Source organism: Schistocerca cancellata, chromosome 1 (assembly GCF_023864275.1).
Source record: "Schistocerca cancellata isolate TAMUIC-IGC-003103 chromosome 1, iqSchCanc2.1, whole genome shotgun sequence".
NCBI classification, from domain to species: domain Eukaryota; kingdom Metazoa; phylum Arthropoda; class Insecta; order Orthoptera; family Acrididae; genus Schistocerca; species Schistocerca cancellata.
In genome coordinates this window covers 1,102,325,293-1,102,350,598 of record NC_064626.1, presented here as the reverse complement: position 1 = coordinate 1,102,350,598, position 25,306 = coordinate 1,102,325,293, and the positions used below count along the sequence as shown (strand labels likewise).

The 25,306-nt window shown below is 43.4% G+C and overlaps 1 protein-coding gene across 6 annotated transcripts in view; it reads left to right on the top strand.

Moving 5' to 3' along the window:
- LOC126091870 (parathyroid hormone/parathyroid hormone-related peptide receptor-like) overlaps positions 1–25,306 on the top strand; it is a 509,713-nt gene that overhangs the window by 402,676 nt on the left and 81,731 nt on the right. For 4 of the 6 annotated variants that reach the window (XM_049907163.1, XM_049907197.1, XM_049907156.1 and 1 more), the window contains one exon: positions 7,485–7,541. The exons of the other annotated variants lie outside the window; for them this stretch is intronic. The gene's annotated coding sequence lies outside the window, so the exon portion shown is untranslated. The remainder of the gene's footprint in view (positions 1–7,484; positions 7,542–25,306) is intronic. 6 annotated transcript variants of the gene reach the window in all.

The following is a 25,306-nucleotide window of genomic DNA, read 5'->3' as shown; positions in this document are numbered from 1 at the left end:
CAGCCCTCTCGCAGTGTCCGGAGCAAGTATGGTGGGTCTGACACACCGGTGTCAATGTGTTCTTTTTTCCATTTCCAGGAGTGTAGTAACTAAGACTACTTACCTAATCTGTTAACTACGTGCCTACCATATTAACATAGATGTTAATGCTTGGGCGTACGTAAAATTTGTGACATCCGCGATGATTAATGGTCTTGAAAATCATCGCATTACGTTTTCATCTACTATGATACTACACAGTGTGCTCTGTCTTACCTAGAGTCATCCATCACTTCAAACAGAAGCGAAATTAATCAGCTTGTGCAGAATGATTCGACAATATATTAAAGATCTATGACTTTACTAACCTTAAATTAGACAATGTAATGTCAGCTTCACCATGTTGTATTTCTTGGGCATTTCTTTTTTTCGTACAACACCTGATAACATTCTAGTCTAATTAGGTTAGTTTGCTTCCCGTTTCGCGCTATCACAGTTGGGCCATATCTGAAACAGAATAATTTTGAGACTTGAGAATTACGAAAATCATTTCTAAAAATCATTCTCGAATTTGTTATTGACTAACGTAGAACCTGTGTGTTTTTTTGAAGATTTTAACATTTTACAGTGGGAAATGGTAACTACACAACAGTATTGAAAAAAATAGTTGTCTTAGTTGAATGGGATGCTTAATTTTAAGTAAGTGAATGGACTACAGAGATCAGTGTGACATCACATTAATCGACAGGCAACACAATTCGCATGACAATGATGGCATCTAACATCTAAGGTTCTAGAGTAGCCTAACGGACTATGTCCACAAAACTTGCACCTGTCATACTTTTGCTGCTTGTTTAGTATCTCATAGACGAATTTAAAGTGTCCATACAGAACGTACTGCTACTCTCATGTGGAAGCACCCGGCGAAATAACTGGAGTGAAATTCTGTTTCACTAATTGGTAGCCGATCAATCTGTAGGCTATAGACTGTAACAGTATCGTTGCAGCACTGTGAGAGTGAATCCGTGGCGTTACTGAAATTAAATGCTGACGTAACTCTGATCCTAACCGTGCTTTGCAGGATTTTATCGTAAGTGATGTCAGAAATATAATTTTAGAATGAACAACAATTCGATATAGCTGGAGATGGCAGTGGCTACTGAAATTTCTTTGATGCTTCATTTTCCGGCATAATTATAGAGTGCCCAAATTTTGGCGTGACATGGTACACGGCCAGGGGCATGATTCTACAGCGCCGTGATACACGAATAAAACCGTTTCCCAACGCAAAGCAACACCCAACACCGTGGATTATGGCGCACACAGTTCATATAACTTTTGGGCTTAAATTAACGGGAAACTTACAGTAACTGGCCTGCTTACAAATGAACACCAGAAAGTAACTCATCGTCCTAAATACACGATTACGAACGCCGATTTTCTCAGGACTCCAGTGTGTAAAGCCTTATCTTGTCTTAAAAATGACGCGAAAAAGAAAATGTAATGTGGATTCTACAAAAATGTCGCCTAAGGAGTAATTCCATGGTAAATTTCTTGCAGATTTCCCTGCTTAGGACTGAAATATGAATGTGTTGTAGAGTATATAAATATTTTTAAAATGAGTTTGTTTTCATTTATATGATGTTATTAAATGAAACTGTTAAATATTCAATTTATTTTTTAAAAAAAAGAAGCAATATGCTTAATGTAATATTCTCGGTGACCAAGTGTTGCCCTTCCTTTCCTCAGCTTCGTGCAGGAGTTAGTCACGTCATCCAGGACGACAACTACCGTGTTTTTAGGGCTCCACACATACCTTCTTGATTTGACGAACTCCCTTAGGTATAGTATCTAAACTCGACTACTCCCCTAAATAACCCTTTCTTAATTGCATAGAAAACGTCTGGGAGTGAAACAAAAAAAAATCAATATTTTTCCGCATGGAAGAGACATTATCATCAATGTGGCTTAAATTAGATGAGGTGTTCCTGAAGAAGTTTGTGGAATCTCTTCTTCGGCGAACTGAAACCATTATTAAGCATAGAGACAGGGTTTCGTACATTTTTGCGAGATTTTTGTCCATTGTTATCATGATGGGTATTATTAAAAGTGTTTTGAATATCTTAATACTAAATTTATTTGTGTCGATTTCTATGATGGGCATTTTTATTATTTTCTTGTAGTGTAGCGTTTCCCTATTTTTAGTGTCACATTCAAACAGCAGGAATTAATAATTAATACTCAAATGTCCTCTAAATCACCGCAGAAAATTTGCTGATTAATTTTATACGTAATTTCCGTTCATAAACTTTATGACTCCGCAGCACAAAATGCAAAGTACATCAGTATAAAAAAAGGAAAACGTGAACCCTGTGACAGTGTTAGATGTGATAACTGAGAATGCCTGACGTCAGCGGTACCGATCTGCTGGAGATCTTTCAGTATTTAACAGCAATTTTTAATTTTTATGATTAAATTATCATACATAGTGCAGCTGTTATCAGTTTGTGCTGAAACTATTTCTTATGAACTTTTGCAGGCGAATGTGAATGGTTTCCAAAAATGGAAGATTTTAGGACTGTTCCTTTATATCAACAGTTTTTGCAGGGGACGCTGTGCGTAAATATATCACTTCACTTGATATTGGCCGCTGGTGTCCTTGTCCTAGTTCGCTATCTAGAATCACGTGGGGCGTTTGTCTGGGCTGAATGGCCGCTTATTGCCTTTAATTTTGCACGGCTGCTGGCTGCTGCTCCAATTACTGCTCGTGCACTGACCTACAGCGCGAAAATTTAATCCCAGTCACAGAAGTATTGGAAACCAGCGAGTCCCAGGCTATAATCCACACATGATCTACTGATCTGATACCTACATACATGCGCACTGGTCTCTAAATGTGTAGTGTACGTATGTGGCGCATTCAGAGCGCTCAATAATAGTTTTTCTTTTTATGTTATTGGTTTTTACGTTAGAACCGCGTGTAAGCAAGTGAATGAAGGCAATATTCGTATTTTTTTCTAGACTCGTTACTCCTTTGTTTATGAACGCGTCACCAGTGTCTCTGTGCGCTATATCTTTCTTTATGTTTTCTCGCTGCTGAAGCTGTTGCTCTGCTTATATAGCTCTAAAATCAGTTTTCAGGCCAGCACACAAACTTTACACACGATCTTCTGTCATGGAAGACCAGCAGCATAAAAATACTTTTTCTGTTTGTTTCAGGAATTTTAAATAAAAACCGGAAAAGTGCGAGTAAGAGCGGCGCTCTGAAGGTTGCGTAGTAACTTAATAATGTATATAGATAGGACTAATATTTTTTGTGGCTCAATTGCCTAATGAAATTCTTTCTCTTGGACGCCACTTCATCGACTTGCGGGTTCCCAACTTAACCCAGTTATTCAACAGGGGAGAAGGGACCCACAGTTTAACGTGCAATCTGAACAGCATGTTCTTCCTGCCGACTCATCACATCGTTGAGAGTCGAAGATTTTGTTGAAACGAAGAGTGAAAAATCCGTAGTCCAAATCAAGTGCCTTACCGTTACACCACTAAGAAAGACAGGTATACAGATAATTTATCTATAATATTTGATGAGTGGCTTGCGAGTATCAGTATATCTGCCATATATCGCCATATCTATAGACTGGATTGACTTCGATATTTTTTTTCACAGAAAAGGACCAGTACGTCTTAGTATTTTACATAAATTTCAACTCGATACCTCTTATCAGATCATCACGATGGCTGACTAGGCTGCAATGTTGAAAGTACAAAAAACATTCGATTCTCTCCCATAAATTTTCCTTGGGATTCACGTTGGGCGATCTGGGTGTCCAGATAATTCTCTCGAACCGCCCAAAATGTTCTTCAGACCAATTGCGAAGGACTGCAGCCCAATGACGAGGCACATCCTCATCCATAAAAATTCCATCTTTGCTTGGGAATATCGAGTCAATGAATGGCTGTAAATAGTCCCCAGTACGCAAACATAAGCATTTACAGTGAATGGCCGTTTAGTTGGACCAGAGGACCCAATACGCAGCATTATGGAGCCGCCACCAGCAGCTCGCACAATGTCTTGTTGACAACTTATGTCCATGGCTTCGTGGCATCTGCGCCGCCCTCGAACCCCACCATCAGATCTTGCCGACTGAAGTCGGGACTCACCTGACCAGGCCACGATTTACCAGTCGTCCAGGGTCCGCCACAGAAGAGGCGCTGCTTTCGATGTCGTGCTATTAGCAACGGAACTCGCATCCGTCTTCTGTTGCCGCAGCCCATTGGGGCGAAACTTCGCTGTACTTCCCTAACGAATAGATTCGTCGTACGTCCCACATTGATTTCTGTAGCTATTTCACCAAATGTTGCTTGTCTGTTAACACTGACAACTCTACACAAACGACGCCGCTGTTGGTAGTTTCATGTCGGCGATTGCGTAGTCCGCGGTGAGAGGTAATGCCTAAAATTTGGTATTCTCTGGCACCATCTTGACACTGTGGATCCAGAAAAACTGAATTCCCTAACGATTTCCCATGCTTAAGGCCCCGTTCCGCGTTCAGTGTCTGTTAATTCTCGTCGCGCGGCAATAATCAATTTGGGAACCTTTTTGCACGAATCAACTGAGTACAAATGATAGTACCGCCAATGGATTGCCCTTTTATACCTATTGTACGTCATACTATCACCAACTGCGTATCTCTATCCCATGAACTCTGCCACCTCACTCTATAACGAAACACAGTCCCAAGCTCTGACAGTCGAAGTCACACTCGCAAACCTCTATTGAGAATCTATCAATCTAATGCAATCTCCATCACGAAGAAGTCCCCTGTGTCGTAACCGAACACCGACTATCACACAAAAAACCACAATCACCCTCTCTCTCCGATAGCCGTAACATAACTGCCCTTCCAGTTCAGCAGTCCCCAAGAGCACATCTCCGACCACCACGTCCACGGACGTCACTAAACTGTAGCCAGTGAGATCTCAAGTATCTCCATACCACATAATGCGTTTCTTGCAACACTCTGACAGATCATGTGCATTTGAAATGGAATGAAAATGAATTGGAAGTGTAAATTTAAATAGAACTGGACCACCATTCCTACACTAATAATTCTACAATTAATTTAATATATTACATTGAACATTATTTGAGACCGTGTTTACTGACGCTAATCATTTTTCTTTTGAACATAGATGTATGATTTACAAGGCAAGGGTACGCCTTTATTGCACTATCAGTCAAATACTGTTTACAAGGTCAATATGGTATACTAAGAACAATGTACTGCTTCATTTGTAAATGTGTGTATGGAGTACTTCTTGGTATGACACTCTTAATGTAGGCACATATCATCATAGCATATGCAATATTGTAATTTGCGTTGTTGCTCGTGCTGGTGGCTCTTGCGAAATGCCATTATCCGATGTTATGTCTACCTTGTAAGACAGATTTGTTATTTACAGTGTGTAAAAATTTGCGGTGCAATGCATTTTTTGGACTTGCAAACAACCGTTCATCTTACTGCATCAGTATTCTATGTCTCGTTTTAAGTTATTAAAGTCTGCGTAGTTCCAAGTAACACTTCACTTCCACCATGTGCTGCTGTTAGGTGCCCTCTCGGCTTTTACCTATAAATGCCTACCACTTTAAGACCAGACGCTCACTCCTACTCATCCTGTATGTAGGCGCTAATCATGCGTAACTCAGCGGAACCCATTACCGTTTGCCCAGCTTCCGTTCAGGTATACTCAGGACAACATACAGTTTTCTATAGCAATTCCGTGCTGGACGCATTTCCCGAAAGGGAACCATCCCTGGCGTTCTTCAACAGCTGTGGCTAATAGTTATATCACCCCGCTGCTCTGGCCTTTTGACAAGACTCGCTATGCACTGTCTCGTTCTGTTCGTGGCTCTGGGCGTTACCGCAGCAGGGAATCATTACCTACTTTATCCAGTTTTAACTTATACTTCCACAGCTCCAAGTAACTCTCAACGGTATCGTGAGGCTTCTTTTCAGCCGTGTCACGTTACAACACGGGGTCTTTTGAGAACTGCTGTGTTAACGTCCTCATTTTTGGAAAATCTCTTTTCTCCTTGGAGGTTCATCGAGCTTGCCACAAAGCTGGAGATCACTTGGTGCAAAGTCTGGACCTTCCAGTCAGCATCACCCATGTCTGTGAAGCGTTTGGCAAATCACTGGCACCATTCCACTACGGCTCGAAGGGGCCGACGGTTCAAATACGCATTCTGCCATACAGATTGACGTCTTTCGTGATTTCGCTAAATCGCTCCACGCAAGTGGCGGGGTGGCTACTTCGAAAATTTTTGAACCATCCGGAGCTTCTGCGCCGTCTCTAATGACCTCGATATAGATGCGACGTTAACCCTAGTCTTCCCTCTTTCCTTCTTTGCGACACTGCATTTGGTCCATGTAACGCCAGAACTTCATGCTAAATCTGTGTACAATTTAGACGAAAAGTCCACAAGAATCGTACTGTAGAGCGTACTTCAACTCGAGTGCGTATCCGTTCGCTGCACCATTTTTTATCACTCACCGTGATGGACCTATTTATTTGTACCACAGCAGAACTTCCAGTGCTGGATACCCGGAACACGTAACTTAGTTTCTTCTGACAATGTAGATACATGCTGCACAAATGGTCTATGAGATTTAGGCAATGTGCCACTCTTGTTGCCTAAAGGCCTTAGCGTCTGACGACATGCGAAGTCTCTATGTAGCTAGCAATGCTTAATAAAGTAATGTTTTGAAATATCATCCTGATAGAAATGACTTCATCCTTCAACATTACGCAGAGATAATGGGATGCCACACATCCTGTGCACTGCTCGCGAATTGAACAATAAAAGGATGAAACCGAAAGGGTGTCTTAGCAGATTTTAGTTGTAATAGCTGTAGACTGTAATAAGTGTGTGCGAAACTTTCATAGTTGAGTAAAAAGAAGTATGACACCTGAAATTTTCCGAGGTAGGAGGAAGAGCAGCATTTGTCTGAATTTTTAATCTGTTTACTGCAGAGTGATTTCGGCTACTGTGTAGCTATCTTCAGTGCAGTTATTTCCAAGCCATGATCAGTCATCGTAAATAAAATAGCACATGGTACTGTGTTGACATTACGGATAATAATTAAATTCATAAGTGCATAACAATTTCAACTGTTATCTGTAATGTCAATGTTGTATAACGTCTGATTCTATTTACGATGGGTCATCATGACTTGGATACAACTGCACGAAAGAAAGCTAAACAGAAGCTAAAATCGATCGGGAATAAATTGTTTAAAAATTTACGAGCGATACTGATCTTCAGCCTACATTGGATCTCGTTAAATCGGTCGTGGAGAACATTGTTCCCAGTAGAAACAAACCCGATTAGAAATTTTTCTGCAGGAAGCCCAAATCATAATAAATTGACCACTTTCATCAAATGTGAACTCTTGCGAATGGACGTACTGTAACATTTCGTTAATTTTTTTCTGTTGCAGATGAAAGTTCATGCAGCCAGCTACCACCAAAACTTCCTCAATTTGTAAATCCAACGAGTGAGTATGGCGCTGCATGAAAATGTTTGTAACTAAACGTGAAACTATCGTGCTTTTCTTCTTTGCGGATTCTGTAAGATATACGAACAGCTATTTTGCAGACTCTAGAATACTGCAACAGGGAGAATACGTTCCGATATTTTTCAGAAACTGTTCTACTACGTTTAAATGGAGATTTTAATGTTGCTTCGAAATTTCTTTAACAACTGCGCGTGATATAGGCTTTTGCATATTTTTGAGCTGAAGAACGTTGAGTAAACACTCTTGATCTCAGTTGGAACATACTTAATAAGCCGCAGAATTTCCATAAAGATAATAAAGAATCGGCCGAAATATCACTGTACATGACGTCCACCGAATTTTTACGAAGCAGTGTCTCATTGGCGCACACTCAGCCTGTGTGTTATGATGTACTACATGCAGCAGCAATTTGATTTGTCTGATTAGCAAGGTAATCTGCGAATGTGGATAAAAGAAGGGGTGAAACTTCCTGGCAGATTAAAACTGTGTGCCCGTCCGAGACTCGAAATCTGGACCTTTGCCTTTCGCGGGAAAGTGCTCTACCATCTGAGCTACCGAAGCACGACTCACGCCCGGTACTCACAGCTTTACTTCTGCCAGTACCTCGTCTCCTACCTTCCTAAAACAACGGGTGTTTAAGCTATAACAATTCAGATCCGTTGTTATTCAAAGAACGACTCCTTTTAAGGTCCAAACATATTTCCTCACATTCGCGCCAACAAGTTCTTTCATTCAGGCTTTATTCCTGACAGTCTTAGGTTCTGCCGGACCTTCTGGTCATTGTCATATAATTGTCCACAGCTATTTTCTTGTCCACTTCTGAACAGCCATCTGTTGCAGAATGAATGAGTACAAGCCTTTACTGAAGCGTACTGGTAAGCTGACGCTTGCAAATTAACATAAACTGGATGCCTGTGTTGCTGGTATATGGTTGGTCACCAGAACACGTTTAACAAGCGATTTAATATTGTAAAGAAGCTTCTGTAGAAACTAACATTCTAGAGAATGAGACCTACATAAAGGTACCGACAGTAAATGGCACCCATCTGTCGGAAACATGTTTTGGCAGTAAAAAGAATAGTCGTTGCGTAATTGTAGGATCTGAATTAACACAATTTAATCTAGAACCACAACTGTTGCTGGAGCTTTTAGGTCCAAATGACGACGAACCATTGCATCTTATCGAAGCCGCACAGGATTAATTGCAAGATATTAAGCCCAAAGCTGAGGCGATTGGCCTTTCGTAACAAAAATATTTACTCTGAAACTTGCTTTTTAACAACTATTTTATAACTTTTATGTTATTTGTTCGAAAAAATCACATAAAGATGTTAAGCATGTCAGCTGAATACAGTTTTATGAGATTTATAAATGTGGCAATCTTGAAACCTCTTCGGCAGCTAACGCAAGATTTCATGTCTTTCTCTGCTGCGGAATACGCAACGCTACGTGCTAGAGTTCAAGATTCTACTTTGAGAGAACAAAATACGAAAAATCTTTGTTGCCTACAGCAGTAGGTTGGTAGTAAAGTTTCCAGTCGTTCCCTCAAGACAACTCTCGTAGAATGTCAAGCTGAGGATAGAACGCAAGGAGTGAGTCGTGGTGTATTTTTCAGGACAAGATTGGAGCAGTGCCCTTGTAACGACGTCCTGCGTTACAGACGGAGCGCAGTCGTGTGAAATGCTGCGTGAATTTTAAACCAGATGTCATCCTCTCATTACTCTGATCCCGGGAAGGCTATGTGAATAGGAAAAGAGAGTATTTGGTTGGAAAGCCGATGAGTGAACTGGGAGGTTTTAAAACATGTGTCATTAATACCTCGACGATTCTCAGGATGAACGCTACAGATATTTTTGTCATATTTGTCCAGTACAAAATGTGATCACTGTTGTCAAGCAAGGTGAGACAGTGCTTGAAACAATTAATCAGTGTACCTCAGAAAGTAAGTTCAAGTCACACAGTTTTCGCCGTTACGTTAAGAAAATTCAGGTCACTATTATAGACGGCTGTAAAATTTTTTGTCAATTAATTATTTACAGGTAAATGCCAGCAAAATGTCCATAATTTTTTCTTGTATTTTCTCATATTATCCTAGCTACGAGACTAACGGAGAACTTCGTTGTGTACATGTAAATGCCAGCAAGCTTGGAGTACGCTAAGGCATTTTCTGACTGGAATATGCACTAGTGAGTTAAAGATTCCAGTGTTCGCTTATAAGCAAGGAAGGTTACGTGAAGCAGCTTAATTGATCCATCAGATAGCAATTAATTTTAATTAGATTTAGATAGAGGGGAAGGGGAGAAATCGGATCATGGTTAACACTGTTAGATATTAGAAATCCATTTACAATCGTATTATTTCGGTCACCCACTCCTCGAAGGTTATATATGTGCATGTCTGTGTCACCTTCCAACTGCGACTGTCCATGATCACATTCCGCAGGTGCATTGAAAATATCTGACTTGGAGAAAGAGGGAGAGAGAGAGATGGATTCCGGAAACAGCGATCGTGTGAAACCCAACTCGCTTTATTTGTTCATGAGACCCAGAAAATATTAGATACAGGCTCCCAGGTAGATGCCATTTTCCTTGACTTCCGGAAGGCGTTCGATACAGTTCCGCACCGTCGCCTGATAAACAAAGTAAGAGCCTACGGAATATCAGACCAGCTGTGTGGCTGGATTGAAGAGTTTTTAGCAAACAGAACACAGCATGTTGTTCTCAATGGAGAGACATCTACAGACGTTAAAGTAACCTCTGGCGTGCCACAGGGGAGTGTTATGGGACCATTACTTTTCACAATATATATAAATGACCTAGTAGATAGTGTCGGAAGTTCCATACGGCTTTTCGCGGATGATGCTGTAGTATACAGAGAAGTTGCAGCATTAGAAAATTGTAGCGAAATGCAGGAAGATCTGCAGCGGATAGGCACTTGGTGCAGGGAGTGGCAACTGACCCTTAACATAGAGAAATGTAATGTATTGCGAATACATAGAAAGAAGGATCCTTTATTGTATGATTATATGATAGCGGAACAAACACTGGTAGCAGTTACTTCTGTAAAATATCTGGGAGTATGCGTGCGGAACGATTTGAAGTGGAATGATCATATAAAATTAATTGTTGGTAAGGCGGGTACCAGGTTGAGATTCATTGGGAGAGTCCTTAGAAAATGTAGTCCATCAACAAAGGAGGCGGCTTACAAAACACTCGTTCGACCTATACTTGAGTATTGCTCATCAGTGTGGGATCCGTACCAGATCGGGTTGACGGAGGAGATAGAGAAGATCCAAAGAAGAGCGGCGCGTTTCGTCACAGGGTTATTTGGTAACCGTGATAGCGTTACGGAGATGTTTAACAAACTCAAGTGGCAGACTCTGCAAGAGAGGCGCTCTGCATCGCGGTGTAGCTTGCTCGCCAGGTTTCGAGAGGGTGCGTTTCTGGATGAGGTATCGAATATATTGCTTCCCCCTACTTATACCTCCCGAGGAGATCACGAATGTAAAATTAGAGAGATTAGAGCGCGCACAGAGGCTTTCAGACAGTCGTTCTTCCCGCGAACCATACGCGACTGGAACAGGAAAGGGAGATAATGACAGTGGCACGTAAAGTGCCCTCCGCCACACACCGTTGGGTGGCTTGCGGAGTAGAAATGTAGATGTAGATGTAGAGAGAAAGAGAGAGAGAGAGAGAGAGAGAGAGAGTCGTAACGGAAACCAATCCGTAATTGATAATTTTCTTTCGAAATTATTTATTCATTGGAAAAGTCACCACTGTTTTAACTAAAGTTGACCGTTTTGCCTGGTGTCAGTCCATCGACGAATTTCTGTACAATCTTATCTGTTTACTGTTCAAACAGGTAAGCCATGTAAAAACTCAGTGTGTCGCTACTGGCCTAACGAAAAATACTCTGCGCCACGCATCGTTGGATTACTTGTGGAGTATAAATGTAATTGTACACATCATATTAGTACTGTATCAGATACACGAAGGAAATTACAGTAAGACAAAAGTACGTCGTGCCACTAAGGAGTTACTGTCATGGGACGGAAATCGATAGATGTGACGTCCATGTACAGACAAATAAATGATCAAAGTTTCAGAAAAATTAGCTGAGTTATTCAAGAGAGAGAGCTTCACAAATTGAGCAGGTCAATAACGCAGTAGTTCACCTGTTGCCCTTATCCAAGCAGTTATTTGCCTTGGCATTGATCGATTCAGTTGTTGGATGTCCTCCTGAGGGATATTGTGCCAAATTATGTCCAATTGGCACGGTAGATCGTCAAAATCCCGAGCTAGTGGGAACGCCGTGCCCATAAAGCTCCAAATGCTTTCTCTTTGGGAGAGATCTGGGAACCTCGCTGGCAACCACGAAGAGAAGCAGTAGAAATCGTTGTAACGTGCAGAAGGGCTTTTACTTAGTGAAATCCAGGGTGGCAAGAAAAAATGGCGCAAAAAATCCTTGATGCACCGCTGTGCTGTAAGGTTGCTGCGGATGATAACGAAATGACGTCTACTATTAAATTAAATGGTACCCCAGACAATCAGTCCTGGTTGTCGAGTCATGGCACGTGACAGCCATGTTGGTATCCCACCACTGTCGTGATTTCGTCAGACACGTCTTGTCTGGTCATCAGGCTTCAATTCGAATCGGGTCTTATTAGTAAAGACAATTCTGCCCCAGTCAGTGTTATTCCAATCCCCAGTGACCACCAAATAATTGTCCAGAGACGCCCCAGACAGTGGTGGGATACCAACCTAACTGTCACCCGCCATACGCCTGGGAGCCATTTAATTTTATAGATGGACCCCTTTGGTTGTCATCCGCGGCAACCTTATATTCTATGCCACGTTTTGTTGCCCTTCGTGGCAAGTCATCCTGGGCTTACATTTCAGCAAGATAATACCCCCTCGTACAGGGCGACAATTTCTACTGCTGGTCTTCGTACTTGCTAAACACTACCCTGTCCATTATGTTCGCCGGATCTCTCCCCAATTGGCAACACTTTGAGGATTATAGTCAGGGCCCTCCAAACAGATCGGGATTTTGATAATCTAACGCACCAGTTGTACAGCATTTGGCTCGACATCCCTTAGGAGAAAATCCAACAACTGTATCAATCAATGCCAAGCCGAATAACTGCTTGCACAATGGTCACAGATGGGCGAATGTGTTATTGACCTGCTCAATTTGTGAAGCATATCTTTCTTGAATAATTCATCGAATTTTTCTTGAAACTGTAATCGTTTGGCTGTACATGTACACCACATCTACTGAATTCCGTCTCATTCTGATAGTTCTTTGTGATTTGCCCTATAACATTTTTTTGTCTATAGTGTATATGCCAAAGTAAAGTCTTCCGTTGGATGTGGGCATCAACGCCGCTATGGGCACTCTTCTCATTTTCGCTTCGCATTTACTTCCACAAAAACTCAAGCACTGTAGTTATCAGAGTTTCGCACCAAAACAAGTAACACACTTGTTCTTCTCAGGGTGTCATTGATAAGGACATGCACCAAGCCTTACAGATGACGAGAGGCCTAAAATAAAGAAAATGACATCATCAATTGGTCAACACAAAAATTTGTTCGTTTTACCCATTTATAACTTCTCATTCCCTTCTCTTATAAAAGCGATGGGGAACTGCGAGCCATGAATGTAATGAATATGAGAACCTTCAACATCGCAGCGCGTCAGAAATCGTTGGTTAAACACTTCTGGAAATTGAAATAAGAACACCGTGCATTCATTGTCCCAGGAAGGGGAAACTTTATTGACACATTCCTGGGGTCAGATACATCACATGATCACACTGACAGAACAACAGGCACATAGACACAGGCAACAGAGCATGTACAATGTCGGCACTAGTACAGTGTATATCCACCTTTCGCAGCAATGCAGGCTGCTATTCTCCCATGGAGACGATCGTAGAGATGCTGGATGTAGTCCTGTGGAACGGCTTGCCATGCCATTTCCACCTGGCGCCTCAGTTGGACCAGCGTTCGTGCTGGACGTGCAGACCGCGTGAGACGACGCTTCATCCAGTCCCAAACATGCTCAATGGGGGACAGATCCGGAGATCTTGCTGGCCAGGGTAGTTGACTTACACCTTCTAGAGCACGTTGGGTGGCACGGGATACATGCGGACGTGCATTGTCCTGTGGGAACAGCAAGTTCCCTTGCCGGTCTAGGAATGGTAGAACGATGGGTTCGATGACGGTTTGGATGTACCGTGCACTATTCAGTGTCCCCTCGACGATCACTAGTGGTGTACGGCCAGTGTAGGAGATCGCTCCCCATACCATGATGCCGGGTGTTGGCCCTGTGTGCCTCGGTCGTATGCAGTCCTGATTGTGGCGCTCACCTGCACGGCGCCAAACACGCATACGACCATCATTGGCACCAAGGCAGAAGCGACTCTCATCGCTGAAGACGACACGTCTCCATTCGTCCCTCCATTCACTCCTGTCGCGACACCACTGGAGGCGGGCTGCACGATGTTGGGGCGTGAGCGGAAGACGGCCTAACGGTGTGCGGGACCGTAGCCCAGCTTCATGGAGACGGTTGCGAATGGTCCTCGCCGATACCCCAGGAGCAACAGTGTCCCTAATTTGCTGGGAAGTGGCGGTGCGGTCCCCTACGGCACTGCGTAGGATCCTACAGTCTTGGAGTGCATCCGTGCGTCGCTGCGGTCCGGTCCCAGGTCGACGGGCACGTGCACCTTCCGCCGACCACTGGCGACAACATCGATGTACTGTGGAGACCTCACGCCCCACGTGTTAAGCAATTCGGCGGTACGTCCACCCGGCCTCCCGCATACCCACTATACGCCCTCGCTCGAAGTCCGTCAACTGCACATACGGTTCACGTCCACGCTGTCGCGGCATGCTACCAGTGTTAAAGACTGCGTTGGAGCTCCGTATGCCACGGCAAACTGGCTGACACTGACGGCGGCGGTGCACAAATGCTGCGCAGCTAGCGCCATTCGACGGCCAACACCGCGGTTCCTGGTGTGTCCGCTGTGCCGTGTGTGTGATCATTGCTCGTACAGCCCTCTCGCAGTGTCCGGAGCAAGTATGGTGGGTCTGACACACCGGTGTCAATGTGTTCTTTTTTCCATTTCCAGGAGTGTACATTATAAACTAAAAACCCGCCTCGATTGCGAGAAAAGCACCTAGTGTTAAGTGTTAACCCAGGTTTCGGCGTAGATAATTACACCTAGTTCAGAACAACAATAAAACCCACAAGTGCCTAAGAAGACCTTTGTCAATTATTAAAAGAACACCCTAGCTATACATTTATAAACGAAAAAGAAAAGGAAAACACAAACAGTACATATATACAAAGTCAAAACCACTACTTCACTTAATGGTGTACACCATTTCTTTTTCGTTTATAAATGTATAGTTATGGTGGTTAAGATGGCTCTGAGCACTATGGGACTTAACATCTGCGGTCATCAGTCCCCTAGAACGTAGAACTACTTAAGCCTAACTAACCTAAGTACATCACATACATCCATGCCCTAGGCAGGATTCGAACCTGCGACCGCAGCAGTCGCGCGGTTCCGGACTGAAGCACCTAGAACCGCTCGGGCACCGCGCTATAACTATGGTGTTCTTTTAATCATTGACAAAGGTCTTCTTAGGCACTTGTGGGTTTTATTGTTGTTCTGAAGAAGGTGTAGTTAACTACGCCGAAACCTGGGTTAACACTTAACACAAGGTGCATTTTTCGCAATCGAGGCGGGTTTTTAGTTTTTAATGTAATGATTATGAGCCATTCGTAACATTACGGTACAGTTGTGGAGAGTAAAAACACTGGCATTAATTACAAACCAATTTCCTTTCTGTGAACTTTTGGCAAGTGAAATTTGCATTTTTCTATTGATGCTGCCACCATTCGAATGTCGAGTGGTTCACGTCATAACTTAATGATACCACCATAGTTTTTTACGGTAAGAGGCATAGGTAGCAGTGACAGCAGCTGTACTCCTGAAAAGCCGGCCGGTGTGGCCGTGCGGTTAAAGGCGCTTCAGTCTGGAACCGCGTGACCGCTCCGGTCGCAGGTTCGAATCCTGCCTCGGGCATGGATGTGTGTGATGTCCTTAGGTTAGTTAGGTTTAAGTAGTTCTAAGTTCTAGCGGCCTGATGACCTCAGCAGTTAAGTCCCATAGTGCTCAGAGCCATTTGAACCATTTTTTTGTACTCCTGAAATCCACGAAATACTTTTTAACCTACTGCGATGGTCTGAGTTGAGACCTCTACCGTTATCACGTGGATGGAGTGTGAAGTGCAGACAGAGTAGACCGGTCGGTGCGTTGGGTATAAATGACGCAACATTAGTGGAACAAGGATTTAATCATCACAGTTTACACCCGTATATTCTGTTCTGTGTCAGCGCCCAGGCTGGTGGCAGAGCTGCATCGCGGTCTCGGAAGTTGCTGCTGCTGCGATCTACGGTACGTGTCGCCCTCGGCGTGCGGCTCACCTGCACTTTTACAAATACCGCAACAGGTGTACAACACATCAAGCACCATCAGTTCAGCTGAGCAAGCCGCAGTTAGAATTCTTTTAATCCTCTCATTAGTGCCTGCAAGGTGGGCACCTGATAGCGTCAGAGTCTGGTAGGCCAGGCAGGTAACAGCAGGTGGAAGTCGTCTTCATATACAGTAGCAGCGCTTTACAGACTCGGCCTCGTAGCTTGTGTATGGTAACGTAAGGACTGAACACAGAGGTTCGTATTTATTACTATAGGTTTGAGGCAGTGAGCTGATGTCAGGTCAGTGATGAGTGAATGTTACCTACTTTTCTGGGCTCTGCAGCGGACTTCACCTCTCTCTATTTCACATGAATGACTTTCAGGGCTTCAGCTTGTCACTTTTCCGCCATATCAGCAGTGCGGCCGACTTTCTTATTAAACTTTTACTCTTTCTTATGAAATCAAAATGAGCTTTTACAATGACGTGATTCCTTCTACAGACTTAAGTTATGTTTCTGAGATTACATTTCAAGCTTCTTGCTTGCACTAGTTGAGGGAATCTCTTCTGCGTTTGTTCCATTTACCATAATGTCTGCTTTGTATTTATGTGCAGTTTTTATGGTGACATGGGGCGTTGGCCTGCGTTGTCCGAGCTGGAAAGGAGTTGAGAGAAAATTTTACATTTGTCTTTATACATTTCTGCTCTGTAACACTACTGTTAACTCCGCCTCCATAGCTGAGTAGACAGCGTAGATGGCTGCCGTGTGGAGGACCCGAGTGTGATTCCCGACGACTTTTTCGTTGGTGGGAGAATTGTTAAGGGATGCACTCAGTCTTGTGATGACAGCTGAAGAGCTACTTCATCGAGTAGTAGCTTCTCCACGGTCTGCAAAGCCTGCAAAATGGCCGGGAGAGTTGTGTGCTGACCACATGCCCCTCTGTACTGCTTCCACATGACGCTGCAGGGCGGAGGATGACACGGCGGCTGGTAGACATCCCTTGGGCTTTCACGGCCTGGCGAGGAGCTCTGCTTAACGCTAATATTGATGCTAATATAACATCAAAAAGCTTACCAGTGATCACTGACCATTTGCAAAGTTACTTACGTATTCAAGATGGTATAGAGAAAATGGAGCTGGTATGTGGGTGGACGTGTACACGGTGAAGGCAAAAAAATGTAGTCAAAGTTCCATATTGTTACACACAGACGTACTGTACGGTGCCTGCAGGGAACAGACGACAGACAGAAGGTGTTGTACCCTGCACTTTGGCGCACCTGCAGCGATGCACCACTGTACGTACTTCCCTAAGTGGTTGTCTTCTAGCGAGAGATCCTGCATACCAATGCATTACAAGTGAGTTAGGAGGACGCGGCAGCATCCTGGCTCGGGTAGCTGGAGCGAGGCAGGAAGAGGGCCAACCAAGTCTGGATGACGAACATTCGACCGATAGTTTGAGCGCTGCGTGTGGCAGCATCGGATTCAAATGGTTAAAATGGCTCTGAGCACTATGCGACTTAACTTCTGAGGTCATCAGTCACCTAGAACTTAGAGCTAATTAAACGTAAGTAACCTAAGGACATCACACACATCCATGGCCGAGGCAGGATTCGAACCTGCGACCGTAGCGGTCGCTGGGTTCCAGACTGTAGCGCCTAGAACCGCACGGCCACTCACTCCGGCCGGCTGCATCGGATTCAGCTCAGATCATATGGCAGTGGCGTGACCGAATCCCCTCCCCCTGACCCCGATGGCGGCGAAGTGAAGGCGACTTAACGGCTAGGCCGTCAGGCAGCGTCTTTGGTTCACAGAATTGGTGCACCGTTTGTAGCTGCGTCAGAAGAGTTTCAGTGAATTCGCTGGAAAGTCTAAAACTCGTCGGTCGTTGATCCATATAGTCTAGTCGTGTCTGTGACCAGCTCGGCTGATTCTGATGTATGCAGGGAGCGGCGCTTAAATCTGGACAAATTTCGATATGAATTTTCCGCCATATACAGTTCCGCCGGAGGTCTCGATTGGTATTTTTGAAAGCTATAGGCATCTAGGTAAAAATCAGAGCCTCAAAATGGCCGAGACGTTATGGACAAGTGCGGAGTACTGAAATACTTCGATTCAACTGTTTACGATATTGTGGCCAAGTATAATGCTTCGGAGAAGACTGGGGAAGGTTCCGCTATCCCGGCAAGAAAACTTCAAAACTGCTGAAGCCATCGAAGAGGCTGAGGTGCTGATTTAGGAGGACCCGGGGCAATCGCCGAGGAAACTGGCGGCAGTATTGAATTACAGCGAGCGAACAATGCATCGGATACCAGATGAAGACCTCATACGAGCCAGTTAGTGCAAAACTGGCTCCCGGGTAACGTTTACATGTTCTGGTCAGAGGAGTTCTGGCCCCCGGATAGCCCAGATTTGAGCCCTCACGACTGCTATGTTTGGAGCGTAGTCAAAAGAGTTACCAATAAGACGAGGCACCCTACGAACCGCTATCGAACCAACATTCACGAATATGAACAACGCTGTTTTAAACAGTGCGTGCGGTCGCTTCAGGACAAGACTGGAGGCGGTCATTTTATATGTAAAACGATTTCAATTTACATTTGTATTTTGTTTTAACAAATTTGCCTTAAAAAGTTTCATTAGTCCGGAGTTAAGCACCCCACCCTGTATACAGGGTGTCCATAATTTAAGATTAAGCTTCAAGTCGCCGTAGAAAGGGAACCCCTGCTCAGAATGATGTCAAATTCTAGCAGCGTATTACTGACAAGGGAGATGATGGGATTATTATGGAAACGGAAGAGGACGTAGATGAAGATGAGAAGGGAGACATGATATGCGTGAAGAATTTGACGAAGCACTGAAATATTTAAGTAGAAACGAGGATCCGGTGGTGTACAACATGCCGTTAGAGCTACTGATGGCCTTGAATGAGCCAGCCATGACAAAACGCTTACACTTGGTGAACAAGATGTATGAGACAGGCTAAATACCCTAAGACTTCAACAAAAATATGATAATTTCCATTCCAAAGAAAGCTGGTGCTGACAGATGTGAAAATTACCTAACAATCTGGGTAACAAGCGACAGTTGCAAAATATTAACACGAATTTTTTACAGACGAATGGAAAAACTGGTAGAAGCCGACCTCGGGGAAGATCATTTTGGATTCAGAAGAAATGTAGGAAAACACGTGAGGCAATACTGACCTTAAGACTTTTCATAGAAGATAGGTTAAGGAAAGGCAAACCCACGTTTCTAGCATTTGTAGACTTAGAGAAAGATTTTTGCAATGTTGACTGTAATACTCTCTTTCAAATTCTAAAGGTGAGAGATGTAAAATACAGGGAGCGAAAGGCTATTTTGACTACGCGGCCCCTCCAGTCGGATGTTCGAGTCCTCCCATGGGCATGGGAGTGTGTGTTGTTCTTAGCGCAAGGTAGTTTAAGTAGTGAGTAAGTCTAGGAACCGATGACCTCAGCAGTTTCGTCCTTTAAAAATTCACACACATTTGAACATTTTTGAAAGGCTATTTGCAATAGGTACAGAAGCCAGATGGTAGTTATAAGAGTCGAGGTACAGAAGGGAAGCAGTGGCTGAGAAAGAAGTGAGGCAGAGTTGTAGCCTATCCCCGATGTTACTCAATCAGTATATTGACCAAGCAGTAAAGGAAACAAAAGAAAAATTTGAAGTAGGAATTAAAGTCTAGGGAGAAGAAATAAAAGCTTTGAGGATTGCTGATGTCATTGTAATTCTGTCAGAGATAGCAAAGGATTTGAAAGAGCAAGTTTAAGAGATGATATAAGATGAACATCAACAAAAGCAAAACGAGGATAATGGAATGTAGTCGAATTAAATCAGGTGATGCTGAGGCCATTGGAGGTGGTAGATGAGTTTTGATATTTGGGAATCAAAATAACTGATGATGGTCGAAGTGGGAAGGATAAAAAAAGTAGACTGCAAATGGCTACAAAAACGTTTCTGAAGAAGAGAACTTGTTATCATCGAGTATAAAGTGTCAGGAAGTTCTTTCTGAAAGTATTTGTATGGAGTGTAGCCATGTATGGAAGTGAAACATGGACGATAAACAGTTTAGACAAGAAGAGCAAAATGGCTCTGAACACTATGGGACTTAACTTCTGAGGTCATCAGTCAGACAAGAAGAGAATAGAAGCTTTTGAAATTTGGCGCTTCATAAGAATGTACAGGATTAGATGGCTAAATCACGTGAATAATGAGGGAGTATTGAATAGTATTGAGAAAAAGAGAAATTTCTGGCACAACCTGACTAGAAGAAGTGATCAGTTGGTAGGACACATTCTGAGGCGTCAAGGGATCACCAGTTTAGTACTGGAGAGAAGCGTGCGGGAGTAAAAATCGCAGACGGAGGCTTAGAGATGAATACAGTAAGCAGATTCGAAAGGTTGTAGGTTGCAGTAGTTACTCGTAGATAAAGAGGCTTGCTCAGTATGGAGTAGCATGGAGCGCTGCATCAAACCAGTCTTTGGACTGAAGACCACAACAACGGCAACAACATCATTGACGCAGGATGAAACGTCATGGGTCCAAAAAAACGAAGGATAAATTTACCAATAAATGACGCTGTAACCGTCTTAACGCAACTGAGGTAAGTTACAAACGACAGATGTATCGCAATGCGAGGGCTATGGTTTAAGCTGCACGTTACACCATACGTAGTGTCATTTGTGCTTGACAGCACAAGTTCGGCAATCAACATTTGTGGCACTGTTAGCTAGGTAAGCCCAACCATCATGGGAAGGTCGTACCACATCAGATGAAAAATAAGGTTTTCAGTTGTCCTGAGGCCAAAAACCACATCAAAAGCAAACTTACATCGCTATTTAATTGTCCTGGAGTCACAAACTGCGCAAAGAGCAAAATGACATCGAAGTCAAACTGTCCTGAGGCTGGCGCAACGCATGTTCTATATGGAGTCCATCGTTTTTCTGCCACAAGTTGAAATCGGAAAACAGTATGTTCCACAACAGATAGATGTGTCTCAGGGGTTACGTTCAGAATGCGTTGCGCAATGCGTGCGTTCCATTCAGCTGCAGTCGTAATTGGTGGACTGAACACATTATCTTTCAAATAGTAGTAGGTTATCCGGGTGGCCTGGCTGTAAGGCTCTGAGTACCATGCGAATTAACTTCTGAGGTCATCAATCGCCTAGAACGTAGAACTAATTAAAACTAACTAACCTACGGACATCACACACATCCACGCCCAAGGCAGGATTCGAACGTGCGACCGTAGCGGTCGCCTGGCTGTAAGGTAATGATATTTCTAGTATTTCCGGTATGCCTCTGCATCAACCGTTTCACTGTCTGTGCAACATGCAGAAAAGCGCCATGTTGCATAAAAATAATCCTACCCACACATCCACGCCGTCGAAGGGTTGGAATTACTTTGGTACGGAGAAGGCTCTCTAATGTTTATCAGTAACGTTACACGTAACAGGACCCGCAAGACTCAACTCCTCGAGAAAATACGGCCCTACGATAAAATATGCCGTCAACCAACACCACACAGCCACTTTTGCGGAACGAAGCGGTACCGCTTGGTGTGAGCGAGGATTTTGCGCTGTCCATTTCTTCAGTTCTGAGTATTGGCATTTCGGTGTCCTTCCTTTCCTACATCTTCGCCATGTTCGCTCTCCCACTTCTATGAACGACAAACGCAGAGTCTTTACATCCTGTTTTGCACTGCTTTATTTGAGTTCTTTGAGGCTGAGTCGACTCTTTATTAGCGCCGAGGCAACTAGTATGGAAATGCAAGTTAAATGAGGGTAACGGTGGTTTCTGCGCAACTCTTCGTTTGAGGTGCCAGTAAACAACACCCATTATCAGCAAAATTATGCAAGCAGCTGATGCGGTAGCACCCAGGGTGAAAGAGTTTGGTATGATATTTTTCACATGGTTGAGCATGTGCTACATCGTATGTGTCTACTTTGTGCGGTCTTCATCCAGGAAGATTCGTAAACCATCTCAGGCTACAATATGACTTAAACAGCGAACTTCCTATAACAGAAACTGGCACTTTTCTTAGTTGTCAGTTGAACCACACGAAACCTATGAAAGTCCTCTGATAAACAAACTATGTGCTGTTAGTTGTTCTTGGAAAATACATCGGAGTTATTCAGGTACAATGTGCACTGCTTCAGTTTTAGACTCCATAGTACTCCGTATAATAGGCGATGGACTGATAATATCAGATGTAACTGTAAACGCTACCTTGGTCGGTCCTCCTGCGCTTCCTCTAACTGGTGATACCCACTTCGCAAACCCATGGTTGTAAAATGATGCGACTGTCCCAGATTTCCCATGGTCTCTGTGATGTTTGACACTGGGTAAGCTTCTATGACTGTCGATTTAACACAACAAAACCTGTAAAAGTTGAAGCCATTCGAGGGCATATCAAGATCTATAATTACTGGTGCTCCCCGTGGACTATTACTTTCTTGAAACTTCTTGGCAGATTAAAACTGTGTGCCGGGCCGAGACTCGAACTCGGGACCTTTCTTCGAGGGGTGGTAGTTCTGCAAGGTTCGCAGGAACTTCTGTGAAGTTTGGAAAGTAGGAGACGAGGTACTGGCGGAAGTAAAGCTGTGAGAATGGGGCCTGAGTCGTGCTAGGGTAGCTCAGTTGGTAGAGCATTTCCCCGCAATAGGCAAAGGTCCCGAGTTCGAGTCTCGGTCTGGCACACAGTTTTAATCTGCCAGGAAGTTTCATATCAGCGCACACTCCGCTGCAGAGTAAAATCTCATTCAGTATTACTTTCATGTTTAATTGCATCACGGACCTAATGATTAATAAATTCCTTCATTACTAGTTACAGACTGCGTGGAAGTCGGTATGGTTTCCTGTATACAGGTCGTTAACACCCAGTGGGAGTACTATGCTGCAATAGTGAAGCAGCTGGCAATTGTCTTGGAGGATTAAATAATTCCAGTTGTCTTTAATAATCTCTCCATGTCCGCTCTACCACCTTTTTCCAAAAGCGACGCTTTCCCCCTTAGTGTGGTTCGGTCAAGAATCCCAGTAATATTTGTTTTGTAAATAAAAACCTCCTTTTCTTGCTGCACTTTATTTTATTTCTCCCAGAAGAGTCTCACCTTCTTTTCACAAAACAGATATTTCCGTGCGTGCCACAGAGGATGGCCAAGCAAACAAACTCGTTAAAAATCCCAGTGTTGAATATTCTGCACTGAAACCTCTGTTCAACTCATCTTCCTCCAAAAATTTAAAGTTAGCTGTCTGCGCACTAGGTGATAGCTTGACTTCTTCTGAACTAAAATTTTCCTGGCTTATATCTGCTTCTCGTACATAAGAGAAAGTACGTCATATAAAACATTGTGCCTGATCCAGTTCTTCACCTTTTGCCAAAGGGTCAAACATACAGAAAAAATTAACCTACAGATCAGTACCCGTGTCCACCCACACCATCTTCCTCGTAATTTTCGGTATTATACTCTGGGTGTTGACCTGGACCAATTGAATACGCAATTTGGATGACTGTTCCTTGCCTAGAGGTGTGCCACGTGCTTCTGACCGTAAAACTGAGCTGGAACAATACACCATCCCGTTCTACTACGCGCCTCATATAGATCTTTTTCGATGTGTTGTTTAATCAGGAAATCCAGCAGACATACGTCTGGTAGTAACTGCAAATCCTAGTGGGCAATTCCGCACAGGATCGAAAGTATTTTTCTCTCAACTCACAAACTCATCGTACCAGAACCGAGTAAGTAGACACTGCCCCCACATACACTACTTACCATACGCTACTTACCATACAATGAAGTAGATACTTATGACCCCATATCCAGTAAAAACTTACACAAACTTCCTATTACATAGTTTGATAGATAAGCGTCCGCCACTCACAACGAATAGGGTGTCCCGTTCTCACATCGCACACTTTCCATTTTAGCATAAGGGTACGAGCGCATGAGCCTGAGTCCACGCTCCCTGCGTATTAGTAAACCTGCGTCGATATTCCGGACTAAAGTGTCCAAACTGACTACACCTTTGACATTGTGGCTTCTTATAATACTCTGGGCTCAGCAAAAGTGCCGCAGCTGCCACCATTTTGTTAAAGTTTCTTGATATCTCCATGTGAAACTTAAAGCGACATTTTCACTGGTAGGTACCGCAAAAGTACATAAATTGTCCTTTGCTCTGCATTCTGCAAAAAAACTTTATTGGCGCTGTCGCTGTCAGTCAGTTCTTACGTATTGATACTGATTTTCCGGAAAACTTTTAGAGTTATCTACTAATTTCCCTTGTTTTTGAACTACGTCATTAAGCTTTTCCCTACAACATCAATATGTATTTCTCTTTCTCTGACGTTCTGCTAATCGTGCCTGTAAGTACACTAAGGACTGAGCATCCTGTACCTTCTCGTGGCGCACCACATTAAGCCATAGCATCCACTGGTAACCTTAACCGAGCTATACTTAACAATTTTTTGTCGTTCCAATTCCCTGTCTGCGGCGGTATCCTAATTAATCCCCAGTACTGGGAAATGAGGCTACCAAAGAGGATACACTAACATCAAGGACATGGTGGGAAAGGCTAGGAAATGACCACTACTTTCTCATGTGACTTCTGCATACCCTAAAATTATTAGAAGACACTACTTCCTTTTCTCCCTTAACCTCTCTAATGGTCCATGCAGTTCCACATCATTACCTCATACCTTAGCTAGCTTATTCAGCAGCTAAAGAGTCGCTTCCTGGGATTTGATTTAGGGGGAGTGGGATTAGGGAAGCTTGATAGCGTAGATCAAAAACAAAGGAAAACCTTGTTAATTTTATGAGGTTAACCAGTGTTAATAAGCATGAACTGACCGATGTGTGAGTAAAATCGCTATTAACTACTGCTTACCTGCCTGCTACTAACTACCCCGAATCACCAGGACACGAACTTCAACGTATTATTCAACTACCCACTCTTATATACCATGAAAAGACTGATTTAATAACACAAACCCTATTGTAAACAAAAGATCGCTTGAGGCCCGAGTATCATTGACTAGGACTTGCATAACACCAAATACCTTCTTGAAATAGCAAGAATAATGAATACAAAATAAATCAACTTGACCAAACAGGGGCAATCGAACTACCGACGTAAGACTTCACGATACACGGTATTCGACCTTTAGTAGTTATGGCAACAGTTATGTGTAAGAGACTACTGAGTAAAATCGCTACCAGCTGCTGCTTGCCTGCCTGCTACTAGC